General features: G+C 45.3%; 1 protein-coding gene across 2 annotated transcripts in view; it reads left to right on the forward strand.

Annotated features, from left to right (window-relative positions):
- Positions 1-24,437, forward strand: part of LOC139409899 (LHFPL tetraspan subfamily member 2a) — a 59,061-nt gene that overhangs the window by 19,255 nt on the left and 15,369 nt on the right. Inside the window, exon 2 of one of the 2 annotated variants that reach the window (XM_071155304.1) lies at positions 4,751-4,830. The gene's annotated coding sequence lies outside the window, so the exon portion shown is untranslated. Of the gene's footprint in view, positions 1-4,750; positions 4,831-18,186; positions 18,275-24,437 lie in introns of those variants that run through there. The other variant, XM_071155305.1, reaches the window with a different exon arrangement.

The following is a 24,437-nucleotide window of genomic DNA, read 5'->3' on the forward strand; positions in this document are numbered from 1 at the left end:
ATGTGTGTGTGTGCGTGCGTGTGTGTGTGCGTGCGTGCGCGTGTTCGTGCAAGTAGAAAAACATGTTGACTCACCCTACTTGTAGAGAAACACCAATGCCATCCTCCTCTCTTCCACGTTGACGAAACGGTCTATCCCTCTGTCATACAGTACACACTTTTATTTTTTGTTGTCCTAGGCTACCTGGCTAAAATGCTTGCTCACAAGCCTAACTTCATGGGCAATGATAGCTAGTTAACATTATCCTTCTACATCTAGCTACATACTGAACTTCCATTCTTTCAGGCCAGGGTCACAACATATTAATTAATGGTTCGATCAGCATCGATGTTGTAATCATTGGCCAGCACAGAGAATTAAGTTAAACCACAAGTTCAAATCCCTATCTCCATCGATGGCTAATTTAGGAAAGGACCAATTTTAGCTAGCTAGCCACTGGAGGATAACAACACAATGAGATGCAACAATTCAAGTCATTTCTGTCAATGACGTATGCTCTCAATGCAATTTGTCAAGGGAAGACAAATCCAATCTGACTTCCCTTGATACTTTATTTTGGTGCACTAGGACCATTCACAGTTGAGCTCGCTCAGTTTAGCTCAACGCTGATTGGCTAATGTTTTATACTTTTTTGTGAAGGCCAAAATGGCCAAAATGCTCGCTGGCTTCCCTTGCGTTCAATGCTACGGCGTCAACAATGTCATTCTTCTTTGTACCAGACAGCATCAGATAGATGGTCTACACGTAGAGAGACAGAGGGGCGCTGTTTCGCTCACTCGGACGCTTTCTCAGGTGAGATACATTCAGCCTCTTGGGAATTGAAGGAAAATTATGAAACACAGAGACAAAAACATTTTTATTACATGTTTTAATTTTTTTTTAAATCTTGTAAAAACAAATTGGGGGAAGCCTGGCTTCCATGAATATACACCACTGATGCCGTAAACTTACTTAGGCCTATATTTCAATACTTATATAGGCTACTGTAACAATCAATAATTTATTTGTTCATGTCATCACTCAGCATAGGAGTCATTCATGATGGAGAGGGTAGTAAGTTTTAAGTTCTTGGGCAAGTTGCTGCAGGGGGTTCTGAGCTGTTGACCGGGGTAGGGGTAGGGGTAGCCAGGTGTAAATCATGGCTGCCGTAGAAAAATGCTTATTGAAATTAGAGATTATTGTAGATTTATCGGTGGTGACAGTGTTTCCTAGTCTCAGTGCAGTGGGCAGCTGGGAGGAGGTGCTCTTATTCTCCATGGACTTTAGTGTCCCAAAACCTTTTGGAATTAGTGCTACAGGATGCAAATATCTGTTTGAAAAAGCTAACCTTAGCTTTCCTAACTAACTGAGTATATTGGTTCCTGACTTCCCTGAAAAGTTGCATATCGCGGGGTATATTCGTTCGATGCTAATGCAGAACGCCGGATGTTTTTGTGCTGGTCTAGGGCAGTCAAGTCTGGGGTGAACCAAGGGCTATATCTGTTCTTAGTTCTACTTTTTTGAATGGGGCATGCTTATTTAAGATGGTGAAGGAAGCACTTTAATAGAGCAACCAGGCATCCTCTACTGACGGGATGAGGTCAATATCCTTCCAGGATACCCGGGCCAGGTCGATTAGAAAGGCCTGCTCACTGAAGTGTTTTATAGGGCGTTTGACAGTGATGAGGGGTGGTCTTTAGACCGTGGACCCATTACGCATGCAGGCAATGAGGCAGTGATCGCTGAGATCCTGGTTGAAGACAACAGAGGTGTATTTGAAGGGCAGGTTGGTCAGGATGATATCTAAGAGGGTGCCCATGGTTACGGATTTGGGGTTGTACCTGGTCAGTTCCTTGATAATTTGTATGAGATTGAGGGCATCAAGCTTAGATTGTAGGATGGCCGGGGTGTTAAGCATGTCCCAGTTTAGGTAACCTAACAGTACAAACTCTGGAGATAGATGGGGGGGCAATCAATTCACATATGGTGTCCAAGGCACAGCTGGGGGCTGAATGGGGTCTATAACAAGCGGCAATGGTGAGAGACTTGTTTCTGGGAAGGTGGATTTTTTAAAGTAGAAGCTCAAATTGTTTGGGAACAGACCTGGATAGTATTACAGAACTCTGCAGGCTATCTCTGTAGTAGATTGCAACTCTGCCTCCTTTGGCAGTTCAAATCAAATCAAATTTTATTTGTCACATACACATGGTTAGCAGATATTAATGCGAGTGTAGCGAAATGCTTGTGCTTCTAGTTCCGACAATGCAGTAATAACCAACAAGTGATCTAGCTAACAATTCCAAAACTACTACCTTATAGACACAAGTGTAAGAGGATAAAGAATATGTACATAAAGATATATGAATGAGTGATGGTACAGAGCGGCATAGGCAAGATACAGTATATGGTATTGAGTGCAGTATATACATATGAGATGAATAATGTAGGGTATGTAAACATTATATTAGGTAGCATTGTTTAAAGTGGCTAGTGATATATTTTACATCATTTCCCATCAATTCCCATTATTCAAGTGGCTGGAGTTGAGTCAGTGTGTTGGCAGCAGCCACTCAATGTTAGTGGTGGCTGTTTAACAGTCTGATGGCCTTGAGATAGAAGCTGTTTTTCAGTCTCTCTGTCCCAGCTTTGATGCACCTGCACTGACCTCGCCTTCTGGATGATAGCGGGGTGAACAGGCAGTGGCTCGGGTGGTTGTTGTCCTTGATGATCTTTATGGCCTTCCTGTGACATCGGGTGGTGTAGGTGTCCTGGAGGGCAGGTAGTTTGCCCCTGGTGATGCGTTGTGCAGACCTCACTACCCTCTGGAGAGCCTTACGGTTGTGGGCGGAGCAGTTGCCGTACCAGGCGGTGATACAGCCCGACAGGATGCTCTCGATTGTGCATCTGTAGAAGTTTGTGAGTGCTTTTGGTGACAAGCCAAATTTCTTCAGCCTCCTGAGGTTGAAGAGGCGCTGCTGCGCCTTCTTCACGATGCTGTCTGTGTGGGTGGACCAATTCAGTTTGTCTGTGATGTGTACGCCGAGGAACTTAAAACTTACTACCCTCTCCACTACTGTTCCATCAATGTGGATAGGGGGGTGTTCCCTCTGCTGTTTCCTGAAGTCCACAGCCACTGCTAACAGTTGTCCAGTTCTATCTTGTCAGAAAATGTTATAGTTAGGGATGTAAATTTCAGGATTTTTTGTGGCCTTCCTAAGCCAGGATTCAGGCATGGCTAGGACATCCGAGTTGGCGGTTGTCCTACGGTTACGGTTACAGAAGTCAACAAATGGGAGCGCCTGGGGAATGGGAGTGGTGCAGGGGGCTGCAGGGCTTGGGTTAACCTCTACATCACCAGAGTAACAGAGTAGGAGTAGGATAAGGGTATGGCTAAAGGCTCTAAGAACTTGTCGTCTAGTGCGTTCGGAACAGAGGAGCAGATTTCTGGGTGCGGAAGAATAGATTCAAGGCATAATATACAGACAAGCGTATGGAAGGATGTGAGTACAGTGGAGGTAAACCTAGGCATTGAGTGACAATGAGAGAGATTTTGTCTCTAAAGGCACCAGTTAAGCCAGGTGAGTTCACCGCATGTGTGGGGGGTCGAACGAAAGGGCTATTTAAGGCATATTAGGCAGGGCTGGAAGCTCTACAGTCACTAACCAAAACAGCAATAGACAAGGCATATTGACATTAGGGAGAAGCATGTGTAGCCGAGTGATCATAGGGTCCAGTGAGTAGCAAAAATGAGTCAGGGAGCCAATTCAGTAGTGCTACTGCGCTAGGCGAGCTGGAGACATGGCGATTCAGACAGCTAGCGGGCCGGGGCTAGCAGATGGGCCTCCGGGGACGTCGCAACAGAAGAGCCTGTTGAAACCACCTCAGACAGTTATTTTGGCAGACCAGTCGTGATGGATCGGCGGCTCTTCGTGTCAGCAGTAAAGGCTCCAAGCCAATTGGCAAACAAGGTATTGTAGCCCAAGAATTGGCTGAATTGGCTAGCCGGGAGATGGGCCTAGCTTGAGGCTAGCTCCAGGCTAAATGGTGCTTGCTTCGGGACGGAGACGTTAGCCAGGAGTAGCCACTCAGATAGCATCTAGCTAGCTCCGATGACCCGGTGTAAAGGTTCAGAGCTTGCGGTAGGAATCCGGAGATGTGGTTGAGAAAAAGCAGACCGATATGCTCTGGGATTATATCGCGCTGCGCAGACTGGCAGGAATTGACCGGGCTGAGGCTGACTGATGTCCGAGTTAACGGTGATGACCGCTAGCAGTGGCTAGTTAGCTGGCTAGCTTCTAGTGAGGGTTCCGGTTCTAAAGTATAAAAAATAGCAGATCCGTACCACATTGGGTGAGGCGGGTTGCAGGAGAGTATGTTCAGTCCGTAGATAGAAATTAGGATTAAAAATATATACGAAGAAAACAATGTATATACAGGGGACTGGACGGGACAAAACAAAAACAGATGTCTGACTGTTACGCCATCTTGGATACATGATGCGGAGTGCAGATGTAGATTTTATTAGACAGTACGCGCTGTTGAACAGTTTCCCTATCTCTCCAGGTGACATGGCTCCCTCTTGGGTGGAAAATACCATAACATTTTGTCTGGGAGCCAAAACTGACAGAGCTCCTGGCTGGTTAACCAGTGGTCTCTCTGGAGATGCGGTGGTTTTATGATTTAAGCAGGTTGTTCACTTGGTGTGTGTGTGTGTGCATGTACGTGTTTGTGTGTTATTCTCTATAATGCATCATCTCTGTTCCTTCTACAGATCCTGAAGAGAAGACTTGTGTAACCAGGCCTGAAGGGGACCGTTTGTCTCGGACTCTTCTTCAAGAATCCACACAAAAGGTTAGTACATTCAGCATACACAGCATGGTCAAAAATATGCAGAACAGTAGATGTGAAAGAATTCTGAATCTGATTCCGATTCCAAAATAGATTTATTGACCTCATGAAGAACTTCATAGTTACAAGTGTAGAGAGGAGTAGGCAGGAGGTAGTTGCAGGTTTAGAACTACTGAGTTTCTTAAAGCACTATATACAGTGGGGCAAAAAAGTATTTAGTCAGCCACCAAGTTCTCCCACTTAAAAAGATAAGAGAGGCCTGTAGGATTTTTTTAATGAATTTATTTGCAAATTATGGTGGAAAATAAGTATTTCGTCACCTACAAACAAGCAAGATTTCTGGGTCTCACAGACCTGTAACTTCTTCTTTAAGAGGCTCCTCTGTCCTCCACATGTTACCTGTATTAATGGCACCTGTTTGAACTTGTTATCAGTATAAAAGACACCTGTCCACAACCTCAAACAGTCACACTCCAAACTCCACTATGGCCAAGACCAAAGAGCTGTCAAAGGACACCAGAAACAAAATTGTAGACCTGCACCAGGCTGGGAAGACTGAATCTGCAATAGGTAAGCAGCTTGGTTTGAAGAAATCAACTGTGGGAGCAATTATTAGGAAATGGAAGACATTCAAGACCACTGATAATCTCCCTCGATCTGGGGCTCCACGCAAGATCTCACCCCGTGGGGTCAAAATGATCACAAGAACAGTGCGCAAAAATCCCAGAACCACACGGGGGGACCTAGTGAATGACCTGCAGAGCGCTGGGACCAAAGTAACAAAGCCTACCATCAGTAACACACTACGCCGCCAGGGACTCAAATCCTGCAGTGCCAGACGTGTCCCCCTGCTTAAGCCAGTGCATGTCCAGGCCCGTCTGAAGTTTGCTAGAGAGCATTTGGATGATCCAGAAGAAGATTGGAAGAATGTCATATGGTCAGCTGAAACCAAAATATAACTTTTTGGTAAAAACTCAACTCGTCATGTTTGGAGGACAAAGAATTCTGAGTTGCATCCAAAGCACACCATACCTACTGTGAAGCATGGGGGTGGAAACATCATGCTTTGGGGCTGTTTTTCTGCAAAGGGACCAGGACGACTGATCCGTGTAAAGGAAAGAATGAATGGGGCCATGTATGGGATTTTGAGTGAAAACCTCCTTCCATCAGCAAGGGCATTGAAGATGAAACGTGGCTGGGTTTTTCAGCATGACAATGATCCCAAACACACCGCCCGGGCAACGAAGGAGTGGCTTCGTAAGAAGCATTTCAAGGTCCTGGAGTGGCCTAGCCAGTCTCCAGATCTCAACCCCATTGAAAATCTTTGGAGGGACTTGAAAGTCCGTGTTGCCCAGCAACAGCCCCAAAACATCACTGCTCTAGAGGAGATCTGCATGGAGGAATGGGCCAAAATACCAGCAACAGTGTGTGAAAACCTTGTGAAGACTTACAGAAAACGTTTGACCTCTGTCATTGCCAACAAAGGGTATATAACAAAGTATTGAGATAAACTTTTGTTTTTGACCAAAAACTTATTTTCCACCATAATTTGCAAATAAATTAATTAAAAATCCTACAATGTGATTTTCTGGAAAAAAAATTCTCATTTTGTCTGTCATAGTTGAAGTGTACCTATGATGAAAATTACAGGCCTCGCTCATCTTTTTAAGTGGGAGAACTTGCACAATTGGTGGCTGACTAAATACTTTTTTTCCCCACTGTATATATAGGACTGCGCAAAAGTTTTAGGCAGGTATGAAAAAATGCTGTAAAGTAAGAATGCTTTCAAAAATAGACATGTTAATAGATTATATTTATCAATTAACTGAATGCAAATTGAGTGAACAGAAGAAAAATCTAAATAAAATCCATATGGGATGCTAGCGTCCCATCTGGACGACATCTGGTGAAATTGCAGAGCGCCAAATTCAAAATACAGAAATACTCATAATAAACACTCATAAAATAACAAGTGTTATACATCGGCTTACAGATTAACTTCTTGTTAATCCAGCTGCTCTGTCAGATTTCAAAAAGGCTTTACAGCGAAAGCATACCATGCAATTATCTGAGGACAGCGCCACGCTTACAAAAACATACAAACATTTTCCAGCCAAGTAGATTAAGATCGGCCTGTCGCTTCCTCGCCTGATTCTCCTACTGGGACAGGTGTCCCCGCAATAGGAGCAGAGACCCTGTTGACCTGCGGTGTTGACCTTCCTCTTGAGGAAGGTGCATCATGCTCACCTCCATGGGCTCAGTCTCACTGGAGGTTTCTGGGAGAGACCCGAACCCCCGGGATGGGCGACGACAGGCACACAGGAAATTATCCAGGCAGATAGCCATGGCGATGAGCTGGTCCAGTGTGAGTTCTGGACGTCCGCCTGTAGTCCACTCCGGAAAACCATCAACAGGGCCTGGTTGTTCCAGCCTGTGGACACAGCCACCGTCTGAAAATCCAGAGCGTACTCAGACGCTGTCCTGGACCCCTGGTGTAGACGGAGGAGATGCTATCCTCCCTCTCGGCCCTCTGTAGGGTAGTAGAAAACGGCACGGAAGAGTTGGGTGAAGCGCTCATAGGACTGCACTTCTGGACCTTCCCTCTCCCAGACGGCGTGCGCCCACTCCAGAGCCCAGCCTGCCAGCACCGAGATCACCAAGGCCACCTTGTTCCTCTCGGAGGCTGTCCCGGCATGACGGGCAAGGTGGAGGTCACACTGCAGGAGAAACCCCCTACAGTGAGCTGGGGTCCCGTCTAACCGCTCCGGAAGGGGCAGGTGAATGTTTCTGATCTGACCAGGTGATGTAGATGGTAGTGGGGTGGCTGGAACGACCGCGGGGAGCTGGGAAGGTGATGGTGTAGCCTGCAGCTGGCGTACGGTCCCGAGCACCTCATCCTTGGCTAACCCGAGGTGCTCCAGGCACGAGTTGTGGTGGAGCTTCACTCCTATAGCAGAAAGGTTGGGATGTCCTGCTGCTTCCTGTTCTCTAGGGTCGGTCATTGTGTGTAGAGAGGAGTAGGAAAGAGGCAGACACAGGTTTAGAACTATTGAGTTTATTCTAGCACTATATATATAAAAGCGGGACGAAACCCAAAGTGCAAAATAATAAAGTACTCAGGAAATAGTAGGAGAGATTCCTCTTAGGAAAATGTGTGACATTCATTCTACAACTTAACTTGCACAACCTGCCACATGCTGCTTTTCCATGTTATTTAGAACAAATCAGATTAGGAGAAATAATAATACCTGACACTGTAGCTAACCTTGTCCTCTCAAACAAAGAGATTCATAGTTTCCTGTCTATGTTGGTATTGTATTGGGTTCCTGGCACCTGTCTTGACCTGGTGCAATGACAGTCTTGTCCCCAAGGTCCTATTGTCCTACTGTAAGCAGGTGTCAGCTGATATGACACACTGGATTTTGAAACCAAGTTGTCTGAGTGCCACAAGACTGTGTTAGCCTCTGAGCTAAACCTGAGGAGGCATTAGTTTGGGTCTAAGGTAAGGTTACTCACCATGTAAGCGTTACATATGCTAGGGGCTAATAACCCCAGTACCCAGGCCAAAACTAGCGTAGTGCATGGTAAACAGTTTACACCCCTTTTTTTATTTTGCTAAAGCATTTACACACCTATGCCGAAATATTCATTGAAAGTATAGGAAACCTTACTTTATTCACTGTGAATGGCAATCAGGGTTTACCCACCTATTTTTTTACCACTACATCACTGGCCAAAACATATTGTAGCCTAATGTACTCCAGCCGTTGGGGAGTATATAAGTTCATGGGCTGTTTTCATTGTCTCCCCCCCCCCCCCCCCCCCCCCTGACATGAAGGATCAGTCCAGTCTATTTATTAAGTGGAACTGGCAGGATTGGGGGGGGGCAATGTTTTTCCAATATGGAGGAAAAACCATGGGGTAAGTGATACTGCTCTAGCCTGCATGGCTGGACCACCTGGGTAGGTCGTCTAAAAAGGGGAAAACCTCTGAAACAATAAGCACAATAATCATCGTTGACTGTCACTGGCCTGGGCAGAGAGGACAGAGGAGAGAAGAGGATAGGGAGGTTTCAGAGGGTGTCAGGGGTTCACTTCCTGTTATCTGGAGCCTGTTTTGGTGCTGACTTCCTATCTCTCTGCATACAGGATCGGAGATACAGCCTGTAGGTTTCTATAGGGGTGGAATGTTATCTTTTTAGTCTTAGTTATTATCTGGGTGATTTTTTTGCAATGACATCGATGTGGGTTCTTCAGTGGTTCACCCCAGGAGCACCACAGAAACTGTTTTTATGTATTTGGTGTGTGTGTGTGCTCGTGCATGTTTTTATGTACCGTGGCATCTTCCAAAGAGGTAAGTAGGTATGAGTACCTCTCACTGGTGGATCATTCATGTGTACAGTAGGAGAGGAGTAGGTAGAGGCCTCCCGAGTGGTGCAGTGGTCACAGTGCTTGAGGCGTCACTACAGACCCGGGTTTGATCCCAGGCTGTGTCACAACCAGATGTTACCGGGAGTCCCATAGTGCGACGCACAACTGGCCCAGCGCTGTCCGGGTTAGGGGAGGGTTTGGCCCGGGGGACTTTACTTGGCTCATCGCACTCTAGCGACTCCTTGTGGGGGGCTGGGCATCTGCAGGCTGACTTTGATCGTCAGTTGAACGGTGTTTCCTCCGACATTGGTTTTTCTGGCTTCCGGGTGTTAAGAAGTTCAGTTTGGCAAGTCGTGTTTCGGAGGACGCATGACTCAACCTTCGTCTCTCCTGTGCCCGTTGAGGAGTTGCATCAATGAGACAAGAGCTTAATTGGTTGGATATGATGAAATTGGGGAGAAAAAGTGGGGTAAAAGACAAAAAACAGAGGAGTAGGTAGAAGTTGATCCTCATGTGTAGTATTAGAGGAGTAGGTAGAAGTTGATCCTCATGTGTAGTATTAGAGGAGTAGGTAGAAGTTGATCCTCATGTGCAGTATTAGAGGAGTAGGTAGAAGTTGATCCTCATGTGCAGTATTAGAGGAGTAGGTAGAAGTTGATCCTCATGTGCAGTATTAGAGGAGTAGGTAGAAGTTGATCCTCATGTGCAGTATTAGAGGAGTAGGTAGAAGTTGATCCTCATGTGCAGTATTAGAGGAGTAGGTAGAAGTTGATCCTCATGCGCAGTATTAGAGGTCACAATGGAGAGGACATTTAAAAAAAAAACTGCTTTGCTTTATTTTGGCCAGGTCGCAGTTGTAAATGAGAACTTGTTCTCAACTAGCCTACCTGGTAAAATAAAGGTAAAAAAATATATATATTTTTTTTTACCTTTATTTTACCAGGTAGGCTAGTTGAGAACAAGTTCTCATTTACAACTGCGACCTGGCCAAAATAAAGCAAAGCAGTTAACACATACAACAACACAGAGTTACACATGAAATAAACAAACATACAGTCAATAATACAGTAGAAAAAGTCTATATACAGTGTGTGCAAATGAGGTAGGATAAGGGAGGTAAGGCAATAAATAGGCCATGGCGGCGAAGTAATTACAATATACCAATTAAACACTGGAATGGTAGATGTGCAGAAGATGAATGTGCAAGTAGAGATACTGGGATGCAAAGGAGCAAGATAAATAAATAAATACAGTATGGGGATGAGGTAGTTGGATGAGCTATTTACAGATAGGCTATGTACAGGTGCAGTGATCTGTGAGCTGCTCTGACAGCTGGTGCTTAAAGCTAGTGAGGGAGATATGAGTCTCCAGCTTCAGTGATTTTTGCAGTTCGTTCCAGTCATTGGCAGCAGAGAACTGTAATGAAAGGCGGCCAAACAAGGAATTGGCTTTGGGGGTGACCAGTGAGATATACCTGCTGGAGCGAGTGCTATGGGTGTGTGTTGCTATGGTGACCAGTGAGCTGAGATAAGGCGGGGCTTTACCTAGCAGAGACTTGTAGATGACCTGGAGCCAGTGGGTTTGGCAACAAGTATGAAGTGAGGATCAGCCAACGAGAGCATACAGGTCGCAGTGGTGGGTAGTATATGGGGCTTTGGTGACAAAACGGATGGCACTGTGATAGACTGCATCCAATTTGTTGAGTAGAGTGTTGGAGGCTATTTTGTAAATGACATATTGCCGAAGTCGAGGATCGGTAGGATAGTCAGTTTTACGAGGGTATGTTTGGCAGCATGAGTGAAGGATGCTTTGTATGCGAAATAGGAAGCCGATTCTAGATGTAATTTTGAATTGGAGATGCTTAATGTGAGTCTGGAAGGAGAGTTGCAGTCTAGCCAGACACCTAGGTATTTATAGTTGTCCACATATTCTAAGTCAGAACCGTCCAGAGTAGTGATGCTTTGGTGTAGTGTAACATGGATGGGACAGGTGGGTGTGCATGTGTCAGACACTAGAATGAGAGCAGTAGAAGTATTTGCCCGAGGGTGTGACTGTAACACTGTCTCCAGGTGAAAACCCTGTCACATCTAAGTTACCCCCGAAACCAGCCAGACAATACCTACACACGTCTACATCTTTCACTTTCTCAGCTTCTCTTTCTCTCCTCAGTTCCACTTTTCTTTCTACCTCCCTCCTCATCTTTCTACAGCTTTACCCCCCCCCCCCCTCCTTTAATGTGTTTAGCTGTGAGCGGGAAGGGTTGCTGGGATCAGAGGTGATATCACTTGATACTCTAATTACTCTAGGAAAGCTGAGATTCTTAGCCAGTGTACTCCCCCATACCTCTGCGGACCAGGGAGTGCTTACTGTTGATTGGAACAGAGTATAAGGTTTTCCTGGGAGTACACATACGCACATCCCAAGTCCGACCTGAGGGCCTTTGGTGTAAAGCATCCAGCCAGATTTCCAGCTAGCAGGAAGTCCAAAGTGTTCTGTACTGGGGAGCTCAGTGGGAGAGTTGGTTACCCTCAGGCCAGTTTGTTTGGATTAAACTGCTGTCACCCCCTGGTCAGGACACAACCCCTCCAGAACAATATTAATCTACCCTGACTCCCTGTAGGGAAAACAGGCCTTCACAGAGGGTTTGGACTTTCCTTTCCCCATTCCATTCTGCGGTCATGTGAAGGGCTAAGGTGGGGCTGGAAATGGTTAAGTATAATGGGAACAGTGTTAAGGCCTACAGAGCCTGTTGGTCAGTGGGAAATGGGGTTTTAAGACCTTACCAAAAAGCAGTGTTTTGATTGTCAGTGTCTGGGTGTTGAATAGGTTCCTGATCTCTACTGGTCTTTGTGAGAGCTGCTGTATACTGCGGAGGATGTTATCTGGGTTTGTTTGGTTGCTTTTCTCCACCTCTTTAGAGTGTGTGTGTGTGTGTGTGTGTGTGTGTGTGTGTGTGTGTGTGTGTGTGTGTGTGTGTGTGTGTGGTCCTATAATCCTCTCCAATGAGAATCAGTATCACCTTCACCAAGTATATTTACACATACTCAGATTTGTATGTAACACTCTCACCAGGCTTGAATTTGACTCTCACGATATTACCTTACTTTGAATATCTGAACAGCACGGGATATTAGGTGAGAAGGACATCTCCAATAAGAATCTATTGTAAACTCGCTAGCCGTGATGACAACTAGGGGATTCATTTAAGATAGAATGATTATGGATTGTTTTATTTTGTAAGGATATGCTTTCCCATGCATTCAATTAAACAGTAAATGACTCCACCAATGCAGCAGACATAAGGTTCAAGATGTATATTATCACATTTTCAATGTACCAAATCAAAAGAAATGAAAATTATAAACCCCAATGATTTTTCACAACCCATATTCAAATGACTTGCAGACTTGGTTAAACCCATTGGCGGGCATTGGAGCTAAAGCATTTACACACCTATGCCAAAATATTCATTGAAAGCATAGGAAACCTTACTTTATTCACTGTGAATGGCGATCAGGGTTTACCCACCCATTTTTTTACCACTACATCACTGGCCAAAACATATTGTAGCCTAATGTACTCCAGCCGTTGGGGAGTATATAAGTTCATGGGCTGTTTTCATTGTCTCTCCCACCCCATGGCTGGTTGGTGAGGACCACAGCATAGTCCTTTAGTCTCTATGGGCTAGATGGCTAGTTGGTGAGGACCACAGCATAGTCCTTTAGTCTCTATGGGCCAGATGGCTGGTTGGTGAGGACCACAGCATAGTCCTTTAGTCTCTATGGGCCAGATGGCTGGTTGGTGAGGACCACAGCATAGTCCTTTAGTCTCTATGGGCCAGATGGTCAGTTGGTGAGGACCACAGCATAGTCCTTTAGTCTCTATGGGCCAGATGGCTGGTTGGTGAGGACCACAGCATAGTCCTTTAGTCTCTATGGGCCAGATGGCTGGTTGGTGAGGACCACAGCATAGTCCTTTAGTCTCTATGGGCCAGATGGCTGGTTAGTGAGGACCACAGCCCGTGGGAAGAAACTGTTCAGGTAGCGGGAGGTTTTGGTCATGAGTGAATTTCTGGAGGTGGGGACCGGGTGGGAGGGGTTGGCGATGATCTTTCCTGCACGCTTCCTTGCCCTGGAGTTGTGCAGGACCTCGATGGTGACCTCTGTGATGTTGTCCTCCAACTTGAGGTTGTGGGAGATGATGGTCCACAGGAATTTGAAGGATTCAGCCGTGCTAACAGTTGAGCCATTAATCTCCAGGGGGAGAGATGGTGGGAGGAGTTTTCTGAAGTCAACCACCATCTCCATGGTTTTGTCTGTGTTGAGTTCCAGGTTATTGCGACTGCACCAGGCCACCAGTCGGTCGATCTCTCCACGGTACATTGACTCATCGCCGTCGGTGATGAGACCGACCAGAGTGGTGTCATCTGCAAACTTGAGTAGTTTGACAGATGCGATATTGGAGGTGCTGTCATTGGTGTAGAGTGAGTGAGTAGAGGTGAGAGCATGCATCCTTGCAGCGCTCCGGTGCTGAGGGATAAAGAGTCCGAAAGGTGTTTTCCCAGCTTCACGTGTTGCGCCCTGTTGGTCAGGAAGTCAGTGATCCACTGACAGATGGAGCTGGACATGTTCAGCTGGGAGAGTTTATCATGTAGCAGTTCTGGGATGAGGGTATTGAACGCAGAGCTAAAGTCCACAAACAATATTTATTTTGGTTATCGAGGTGGCGACGTAGTGTAAGTAAGCCCGTGTTTACAGCGCTCCGCTCCCCCTCCATCGAGACAGTATCCCTGCACATTGTAAATATGGTACTGGAACTGACCCTGTATATAGTGTACTTTATCATGCTCTTATTTCTAGATCTTGTGTGTTTTTGTTCTACCTTGTTATTTGTAATACTACATTGCTATTGATTACTGCATTGTTGAGGTTAGAGCTTGCAGGAAAAGCATTTCACTGTACTAATGCATGTGACATTAAAACTTGAAACATCCGATATGTCAGATGGTCTTTGTTTTCCAACAGACTCTTAACCTCCGAAGCGCTGGGCTCGACAGGCTGGCAGTGTTACTGTCAATATAAGAAGACACACACACACCCGGACCACCCTCCAAGTCTCTTTCCTGTACTAGGTTTTAGTATTGAGGCCTGGCACCCTTGCCCTCATACAATTCAAACACATATACACACGAGGGAGGAAAGAGGGGGAGGAAGAGAAAAGGAAAGGTGTTGAGACCTCTGTGACGGGTGGATCCCACCGCTGCCCGTCAGCTGAGAAAACACCTGGGCGAGTTGAGCTCCCCATCGCTTTCTCTCCCTCTTTCCTCCTCTCTTTCTTCTGTTTCCCACGGTCTGAAGCAGTACAGAGACTGTGTTTACGACTCCTCAGACCTTAGTACATTAACAGATACACCCATGACACTGTTTCTGCTCCTAACAGTGCTAGACAGTCACTACACTCAGCCCAGGACACCTAACTATCTTAGGTGCTAATGGAGTTGCCGACTGCTGAAGTTGAAGTATTGCTTTTGCCTGTTTAGTTTGCATTGTGAGTCCAGCAGTTTTAAATTCCAACAGGAATGAGAGGCCTATTAGGTGTCCTGAAGACAAGGAACCTAAGAGGTGCTAAACGGATGGACAGATGGATAGATGGATGGTTTATTTTTCAGGGGAAGTTTGTTTTGTCCTTCCGATGGCTTTTCGAGGCTGTCGTTATGTAATGCTGGAATGTCTACTAGTGAAGGAATCATTCAGGTAATCCTAAGCTTTATTGCAGACGTGCTCTGTAGGATAACATTCAGTTATCTAACTTCTGCATAAGCTCCTCTCGCTGTCCCTTCTTCATGACTGAAAGATCGTTCCAGATATTTACTGTTCTAGGCCTTTTTCTATCAGTGTTGCACTAGCAAATGGCTTTGACAATGAAAAGACTCTAATCTGTCTTTTAGTTATCAACATTCTCAGCTTAATTGAGCAAACAATAGTAGGCATATAGCCTATCTTATTGGCGCCAGCGGAGAGCATTGGCCATATCTCCGGTGAGTGCACACTGCACATATTCACTCTTTATTATTATTGGGTCAGTGCCACTTAAAAGTTTGTTTTTGGACAGTAATTTCCTCCTCCAGTTTAGATGGATGTCACATTATATTGGTGTCTCCCCTTCTCGCCTATTATATGGACAAAGTCGTTTTTATTGATCTTTTTGTCAGTATCAGCAGAGTAGGCTTCCCTGTAATTTTTCCTATGAAAAAAGATTCTGCTGTCTCCAGTCATATAAAGTGTAGTAGAAATGCATGAAATGTGTTTTTCCAACCAAAGAAAGAAGAAACCTATCTGATATAGCCCAGAGTCTAGGCCTCTATCCATGCATTGAACCGTCTTTTTGGAGAATAGGGATTGAGTTACATTATTAGCCTGAATATGACTATCCAATCTACTCATCACATAAGGAATAGTAGGCCGTCTTACATAAGTCTGAAAATGTGATGAAGCATGGAATGCTTTATTATAAAGGTGCATTTTTCTGGTGAAAATGAGCTTCCCCAAACTTGAAACTGACACGCTGCCTATGCTTGGGCTAGAGATATTGCTTTTTGTTACTCATCTTGTTGGCTGAGGAAAAGTACAAATGGACAGTTAGTGCGCAGTAAGGACACACGTCATTGCATCCTCGACTTGCATGTTCTGTTAAGATGAATTGCCATCATCTAAATGTGATTTATGTCATTCTGAGCAACGTGAATGGACACCCGTATAAGGTTATACACTAAATGCATATGGGTCCGCAAATTTCTCAAATGTCCGGTAGATTAAAAAGCTGCTGGTCAAATGTCCGGCGCCACATTTTCATAACGGAAACCCTGCCCCAGAGCATCTTTAACGTGTGTGTGTGTGTGTGTGTGTGTGTATGTGTATGTGTGTGTGTGTGTGTGTGTGTGTGTGTGTATGCTTGTACATCTTTACCATATTACTCCTCCATCTGTGTGTGGACTCAGACATGCAGGCGTGGCCTTGGAAGGGCCAGATGGCCATTTGCTCTCTCCCAAGAGTATGATCCGTGTGTGTGTAATCGTCGAGGTCTGGTTGCATGTAGAGGATGCCAGTGGATCCATTTATCATTGTACAGTATATTTGGCTACTTTGGGCCCCAATAATTCTCAACTGCTAACAGACAGTACTGTATACTATCCTGAATAGGCTGCTTCTATTGGAGATATCAACACTCAGTCCAGACCTCAGTGTTGTGGCCCCCCAGGAGCACCAGTGTAATAGAATAGTCTCAGAGTAGAGTTGGTTGTCATTAGTATTTCTTTTCCTGACTGGAAACTCCATAGACTCCATATCAGAGTCTTTCCATCTTCTTTCCATCTGCCCATCTTTCCAGATTCTTTCCGTGTGTCTGTCCATCAGTTTCCACTGGGATTTTATGAGGGGGGGGGGGGGGGGGGGGGGGGAACTCTGGATAACCTCATCACGCTGGCTGGACATACACATACATGCACGCACATACATACACACACGCACATACACACACATACTCGCACATATACACACACACACACAGGCACTACACTGATCTAAAACACATGTGGACGGGTATAAACTGCATGGAGTCATATGTGAAGCACGTCTGGAGATCTGGCGTGTCGGGGGGTCCAAGGAGAGGGTTGGGAAATCCGGGTCTACATTGACTGCTTCCTTTCTTTGTCTCACTATATTGCTATATAGTTATTCCAGGGAGCAAAGTCAGAAAACTGCATTGATCTGGTCAGCCTGTTGTCTAGCAACCTGTTTTCTCTTTTTTTCTTTCCTATCTTTCCTAAGAGCTCATCCCTTCTCTCCTGGTCTGCATAGATCTATGTGATACTATTGATTGGTCTGTGTCAGGAAAGACAAACGACCCGCCCTCTGTGTGTGTGTGTGTGTGTGTGTGTGTGTGTGTGTGTGTGTGTGATGGACATTTTAACGTCAACAAGCTAAAATAAAACGAGCAGAGGGGGAAGTTGAAGAGGCTTTTAGAATGAGCTCTTTTCTGCTGAGAGCAGCAATAAAAGCAGATCATCATCAGTGTGCTACTTTAGACTGAGACCATGCTGCATGGCCTTTAAAACAGACCTTTCACCTTTCTAACACACACACAGTAGATCTAGGTCTGTAGTATTTATAGAGGCAGGGTAAAAGAGGGGTCTATATTGGGCTGGAGATGAAAGCAGATGGATTATAGTAGCAGACATTGTGAACTGTTCTGTGGCTCTGCTATCTCAAGTGGATCAATGCATGGTTTCTCTAACACCCTTCTCTGCTCCACTCTGAAAGAAGCTCTTATCCATCATTTTTTTCATGTGTTGGATAAAAAATCTCCAGAAGCTTCAGATGGATCAGAAGAACCGCTGACCTAACCCCAACCATAGGAAGGACGCCCCTATTAAACTGGCCAATAGGAAAGTCTTTGGTCGTGTGTGTGTGGGTTCTCATATGGATCTAATTTCTTCCACTGTGACAGAAAACAGAGCAGCTTTCACTTTAATGTCCACCCATTGGAACATTAGGCTGGCTGAATGGGGGTTCCCATCACCAACACACAAAACTTTGTCAGTCCATCCACCCTTCAGTCCGGCCGCCCGTCTGCCTGTGAGTCATTCAGTCTGTTTCTCTGGCCGAGTTATGTTACTGGAGGCCATAAGGTGATGTAACCTGGGATTGTCCAGGGTCGTATATTGCTTTTTAGCAGCAGCAGCTTGGCTAGCAGTCTGTGCATGTGTATGAGAGAGAGCACACACACACACACACACACACCACAGAGGGTGGCCCTGTGCAGCTGGCTGCAGCGTTTGTTGTTTTAACCCAGATTCTGGGCTCAGCTATGGTCACCATGTGCACCCTCCCAGGGGTGTGGCCTCGTCATCTGTCTGGCAAATCACTGCAGGCTGTGAGTCCAGGGGGAGGGGTTCGGGGAAGAGCTACAGACTGGGGTCTCGGTGAGAGTTAGTTAGCGGTTGGGTGTGAGGAGACCAGTGGTAGAACCACCAAGACATACAGCAGAGCTGCATTGAAGGAGGAGAATATGGCCAACAGGTTGGATCATTTTGTTTCTCTTCTTCTCTTTGGTTTTGCGTTAGTTGTGCTACTCTTTCATGACAGAATATAACAACATGACTTGTTGTAAGGTTTACATTGATTCATTTAGCAAGTGAGAGTGCTCAAAGCTCACATTTACCTCATAGTGTTTAGAAGACAGTTTCAAGTATTACTTTCCCTGATTGGAAATGTTTCCCAGGCCTAACAAAGAGGGTGACTAACGCTAGAGGATGTACATATTATGCTCCTCATATTAATCATAATGTAACTCCAGTGTTGAGCAGGTTACACAGTAGCCCTGGGAAATGATGGCACTCTCACTGTGGAAATGTTGAGCACTACAATCATTTGTCACACAGCACTGACACAACTACAATTGTTAAGAGTCATATTATACTCTTAACAATTAATACCGGACGACAAGGCTGTGTGTGTGTGTGTCCTCTGATCTTGTGTTTACTCTTCATCATCCTGACTCTGATGACTCAGTCATACTAAGTTGTTTTCCAGTTGGTCTGTGGAAGGAGGCCATGGGAATGTTGTTGTGTTATATGTTCATACTTTATGTGTTTGAAGAGGCAACGTGAAGAGTTTCATTCCAAAACGCTATATATCCATTTTCAGAAATGTGCTTTTATTGTTTTAAGAAATGATGAAAGAGATTGGTGTATTTTTTCACTATGTAATCATGACATGGGGTTGTTCAATGACAGACATGTACAGTATTTGTTTAAAATCTATCACTTGATGGTTTCATTTCAGGGAGAAAAATAATCATGTCTTTTTGCTAAATGCTAAAGTATATCCACCTCACTCTCAGAGAAATAAGTCGTACTGCTAGGTTTTACACAGTCAAATGTAACAAATAACTACATTTTTTTATGAAGAAATATACAAGTGATACGTTTGTGATATCGATATGATAATTAAATTCATGAACTTTTTACATTTGAGTCATTTAGCAGACACTCTTATCCAGAGCGACTTAGTACATTCATCTTGAGATAGCTAGGTGGGACAACCACATATCACAGTCAGATGTTAGTGCATTCATCTTGAGATAGCTAGGTGGGACAACCACATATCACAGTCAGATGTTAGTACATTCATCTTGAGATAGCTAGGTGGGACAACCACATATCACAGTCAGATGTTAGTACATTCATCTTGAGATAGCTAGGTGGGACAACCACATATCACAGTCAGATGTTAGTACATTCATCTTGAGATAGCTAGGTGGGACAACCACATATCACAGTCAGATGTTAGTACATTCATCTTGAGATAGCTAGGTGGGACAACCACATATCACAGTCAGATGTTAGTACATTCATCTTGAGATAGCTAGGTGGGACAACCACATATCACAGTCAGATGTTAGTACATTCATCTTGAGATAGCTAGGTGGGACAACCACATATCACAGTCAGATGTTAGTACATTCATCTTGAGATAGCTAGGTGGCACAACCACATATCACAGTCAGATGTTAGTACATTCATCTTGAGATAGCTAGGTGGGACAACCACATATCACAGTCAGATGTTAGTACATTCATCTTGAGATAGCTAGGTGGGACAACCACATATCACAGTCAGATGTTAGTACATTCATCTTGAGATAGCTAGGTGGGACAACCACATATCACAGTCAGATGTTAGTACATTCATCTTGAGATAGCTAGGTGGGACAACCACATATCACAGTCAGATGTTAATACATTCATCTTGAGATAGCTAGGTGGGACAACCACATATCACAGTCAGATGTTAGTACATTCATCTTGAGATAGCTAGGTGGGACAACCACATATCACAGTCAGATGTTAGTACATTCATCTTGAGATAGCTAGGTGGGACAACCACATATCACAGTCAGATGTTAGTACATTCATCTTGAGATAGCTAGGTGGGACAACCACATATCACAGTCAGATGTTAGTACATTCATCTTGAGATAGCTAGGTGGGACAACCACATATCACAGTCAGATGTTAGTACATTCATCTTGAGATAGCTAGGTGGGACAACCACATATCACAGTCAGATGTTAGTGCATTCATCTTGAGATAGCTAGGTGGGACAACCACATATCACAGTCAGATGTTAATACATTCATCTTGAGATAGCTTGGTGGGACAACCACATATCACAGTCAGATGTTAGTACATTCATCTTGAGATAGCTAGGTGGGACAACCACATATCACAGTCAGATGTTAGTGCATTCATCTTGAGATAGCTAGGTGGGACAACCACATATCACAGTCAGATGTTAGTACATTCATCTTGAGATAGCTAGGTGGGACAACCACATATCACAGTCAGATGTTAGTGCATTCATCTTGAGATAGCTAGGTGGGACAACCACATATCACAGTCAGATGTTAATACATTCATCTTGAGATAGCTTGGTGGGACAACCACATATCACAGTCAGATGTTAGTACATTCATCTTGAGATAGCTAGGTGGGACAACCACATATCACAGTCAGATGTACAGGATATGAACATTCCAGTGAAACAATGGATGTAAAGCATTTCACACAAAAAACACATTTTCATTCACATCTAAAATCTATGAATATAAAATCAGAGAACAGTAATATTTTACACACACACATGAAGGTACCAATAACAGTAATATTTTACACACACACATGAAGGTACCAATAACAGTAATATTTTACACACACACATGAAGGTACCAATAACAGTAATATTTTACACACACACATGAAGGTACCAATAACAGTAATATTTTACACACACACATGAAGGTACCAATAACAGTAATATTTTACACACACACATGAAGGTACCAATAACAGTAATATTTTACACACACACATGAAGGTACCAATAAGCAATCATTTCTGATGATATAGCGTTTTGGAATTAAACTCTGCATATGTTTCTGAAGTTGCTTTGCCATAAATAGGATAGCAACTGAAAGTGGTTTTCAGGGCAGGTTTCAAAAGTGAAGACTTTGAAAGTTAGTTAGCGGAACGTCTAGAAACGTCCATACATTTGTTCCCCTGCCTGCCCCGAGTGGATGGACGAATGACTTGATTTGGTTCTTCTTAATGAAAACCTGATGTGTAGATCTAACTGTACAGTATAGGCATTCCTCCATAGCCTCAGTATATATGGGTGTTTGACCTGCAGTTGCCCCCAGTGAGTGGGAGAGAGAGGAAGAGAGAGATTGAGAGACCACCATGTACCACCCGCCACTAACCACCTCGTCTCCGACGTTTACCGTAGCCGTTGTATTTCCATATTTCCGGTCAATGTTAGTGTGCTGAGGGACCTGCTGTTGAGACTGCATATCACTGTGTGACTCAGACATCTTGGTGTACCTTGTAGTGCAGATGAAGTGGAGCAAAGTGTTTGTGAACTAATGGGGGTGGTAATGTGTACACACACTCGCACACAGACACACCCTAGGGTTTTTAAGTCTATGGTCACTGGTTCACTCTTATTTGTGTGTGTGTGTGTGTGTGTGTGTGTGTGTGTGTGTGTGTGTGTGTGTGTGTGTGTGTGTGTGTGTGTGTGTGTGTGTGTGTGTGTGTGTGTGTGTGTGTGTGTGTGTGTGTGTGTGTGTGTGTGTGTGTGTGTGTGTGTGTGTGTGTGTGTGAGATAGACATCATAAATCCAGTCATAGCCTAACACGTTTATGGTCTGGTCTGCTGTGCTTCACAGAGTGCTGGGAAAGTTCTGCTCATGGTAACAAACCACTTGAAGCTCTGCCTGTTTAGTGTTCTATCTCTAGGGGGAATAATGAAGTAGGCCATGTCCTAATATTACCTCAGAACAAAGTATACACAATCTTATCATACACTAGCAAATTTATTGACTGTAAGCAAGCTTTACCTTAGTTACAGATACTCCCCTTGACCAGTCTGTCTCCTTGTCTCTCTCTCTCTCTCTCTCTCTCTCTCTCTCTCTCTCTCTCTCTCTCTCTCTCTCTCTCTCTCTCTCTCTCTCTCTCTCTCTCTCTCTCTCTCTCTCTTTCTCTCCAGCAAACACACGCAAATTCTGCAATCAGGCACCCCTGCCTGTTGGGGTCAAAGGCCAAGTGGCCTAAACATAAAAGTGGTCAGTTGACCCGGCTCTGTGCTCCTTCCTCCAGCTGCTTTAGATTGTTTCTGCTTTCTAAGTGTTTTCAATCTCACTCTCACTCTCACATACATTAGTCTCTGCAACTGACCAGAAAGTGACTCTGAGCCAGAGCTTTTCCTCTAGTGGTGTTTGAACTGGAGTCTGTGAAATATCACTGGTGTCAGAAGTCATCTACAAGGATCTACAGAACATCATGGGTGGGTGGGAGTCCCAAAGTTGAAGAAGTTACTTGAAAAGTTGTTCTGCATCAAGACAGTGACTGAGCCATAAGCTTGGCTGTTCTTCAATGGTCCAGTTGACATCTGTGTGTTTAGTTAATACAGATATTTGTGTTTCATAAAAGTTATTCTGATCCTATCCTACACCACAGGGACGGCTGTCTGTGCCTGTTTTTATGACCTCACTAGACTTGGACACACACCACACAAACACGCATTCACACACAATCGCTAGCCGCCCACAGATCTATGTCATTCTGTCTGGTGGAAGGATAGAGCGGGGAAAGAGATGGGAAAGAGAGGAGAGGGGGAAGAGAGGAAAGAGAGGAAAGAGAGGAGAGAAGAGGGGAAAGAGAGGAGAGGGGGAAGAGGGGAAAGAGAGGAGAGGAAAGGGGGAAGAGGGGAAAGAGAGGAGAGGAGAGGGGAAAGAGAGGAGAGGAGAGGGGGAAGAGGGGAAAGAGAGGAGAGGAGAGGGGGAAGAGGGGAGAGGGGGAAGAGGGAAAAGAGAGGAGAGGGGAAAGAGAGGGGGAAGAGGGGGAAGAGAGGGGAGGGGGAAGAGGGAAAAAGATGAGGGGAAAGAGAGGAGAGGGGGAAGAGGGGAAAAAGAGGAGAGGGGAAAGAGAGGAGAGGGGGGAGAGGGAAAAAGAGAGGGGAAAGAGAGGAGAGGGGGAAGAGGGGAAAAATATGAGAGGGGGAAGGGGGAAAAAGAGGAGAGGGGAAAGAGAGGAGAGGGGGAAGAGGGGAAAGAGAGGAGAGGGGGAAGAGGGGAAAGAGAGAAGAGGGGGAAGAGGGAAAAAGAGGAGAGGGGATAGAGAGGACAGGGGGAAGAGGGAAAAGGAGGAGAGGGGAAAGAGAGGAGAGGGGGAAGAGGGGAAAGAGAGGAGAGGGGGAAGAGGGGAAAAGAGGAGAGGGGAAAGAGAGGAGAGGGGGAAGAGGGGAAAGAGAGGAGAGGGGGAAGAGGGGAAAAGAGGAGAGGGGAAAGAGAGGAGAGGGGGAAGAGGGAAAAAGAGGAGAGGGGAAAGATAGGAGAGGGGGAGAGGGGAAAGAGAGGAGAGGGGAAGAGAGGAGAGGGGAAAGAGAGGAGAGGGGGAAGAGGGAAAAAGAGGAGAGGGGAAAGAGAGGAGAGGGGGTAGAGGGGAAAGAGAGGAGAGGGGGAAGAGAGGAGAGGGGGAAGAGGGGAAAAAGAGGAGAGGGGAAAGAGGGGAGAGGGGAAAGAGAGTAGAGGGGAAAGAGGGGAAAGAGAGGAGAGGGTGAAGAGGGAAAAATATGAGAGGGGAAAGAGAGGAGAGGGGGAAGAGGGAAAAAGAGGAGAGGGGAAAGAGAGGAGAGGGGGAAGAGGGAAAAAGATGAGAGGGGAAAGAGAGGAGAGGGGGAAGAGGGGAAAGAGGAGAGGAGAGGGGGAAGAGGGAAAGAGAGGAGAGGGGGAAGAGGGGGAAAAGATGAGGGGGAAGAGGGGGAAAAGATGAGAGGGGGAAGAGGGGAAAAGAGGAGAGGGGAAAGAGAGGAGAGGGGAAAGAGAGGAAAGAGAGGAGAGGGGGAAGAGGGAAAAAGAGGAGAGGGGAAAGAGAGGAGAGGGGGAAGAGGGAAAAGGAGGAGCGGGGAAAGAGGAGAGGGGGAAGAGAGGAGAGGGGGAAGAGGGAAAAAGAGGAGAGGGGAAAGAGAGGAGAGGAGAGGGGGAAGAGGGGAAAGAGAGGAGAGGGGAAAGAGAGGAGAGGGAGAAGAGGGAAAAAGAGGAGAGGGGAAAGAGGGGAGAGGGGAAAGAGAGGAGAGGGTGAAGAGGGAAAAAGATGAGAGTGGAAAGAGATTAGAGGGGGAAGAGGG

This window comes from Oncorhynchus clarkii, chromosome 5, assembly GCF_045791955.1.
Source record: "Oncorhynchus clarkii lewisi isolate Uvic-CL-2024 chromosome 5, UVic_Ocla_1.0, whole genome shotgun sequence".
NCBI lineage: Eukaryota > Metazoa > Chordata > Actinopteri > Salmoniformes > Salmonidae > Oncorhynchus > Oncorhynchus clarkii.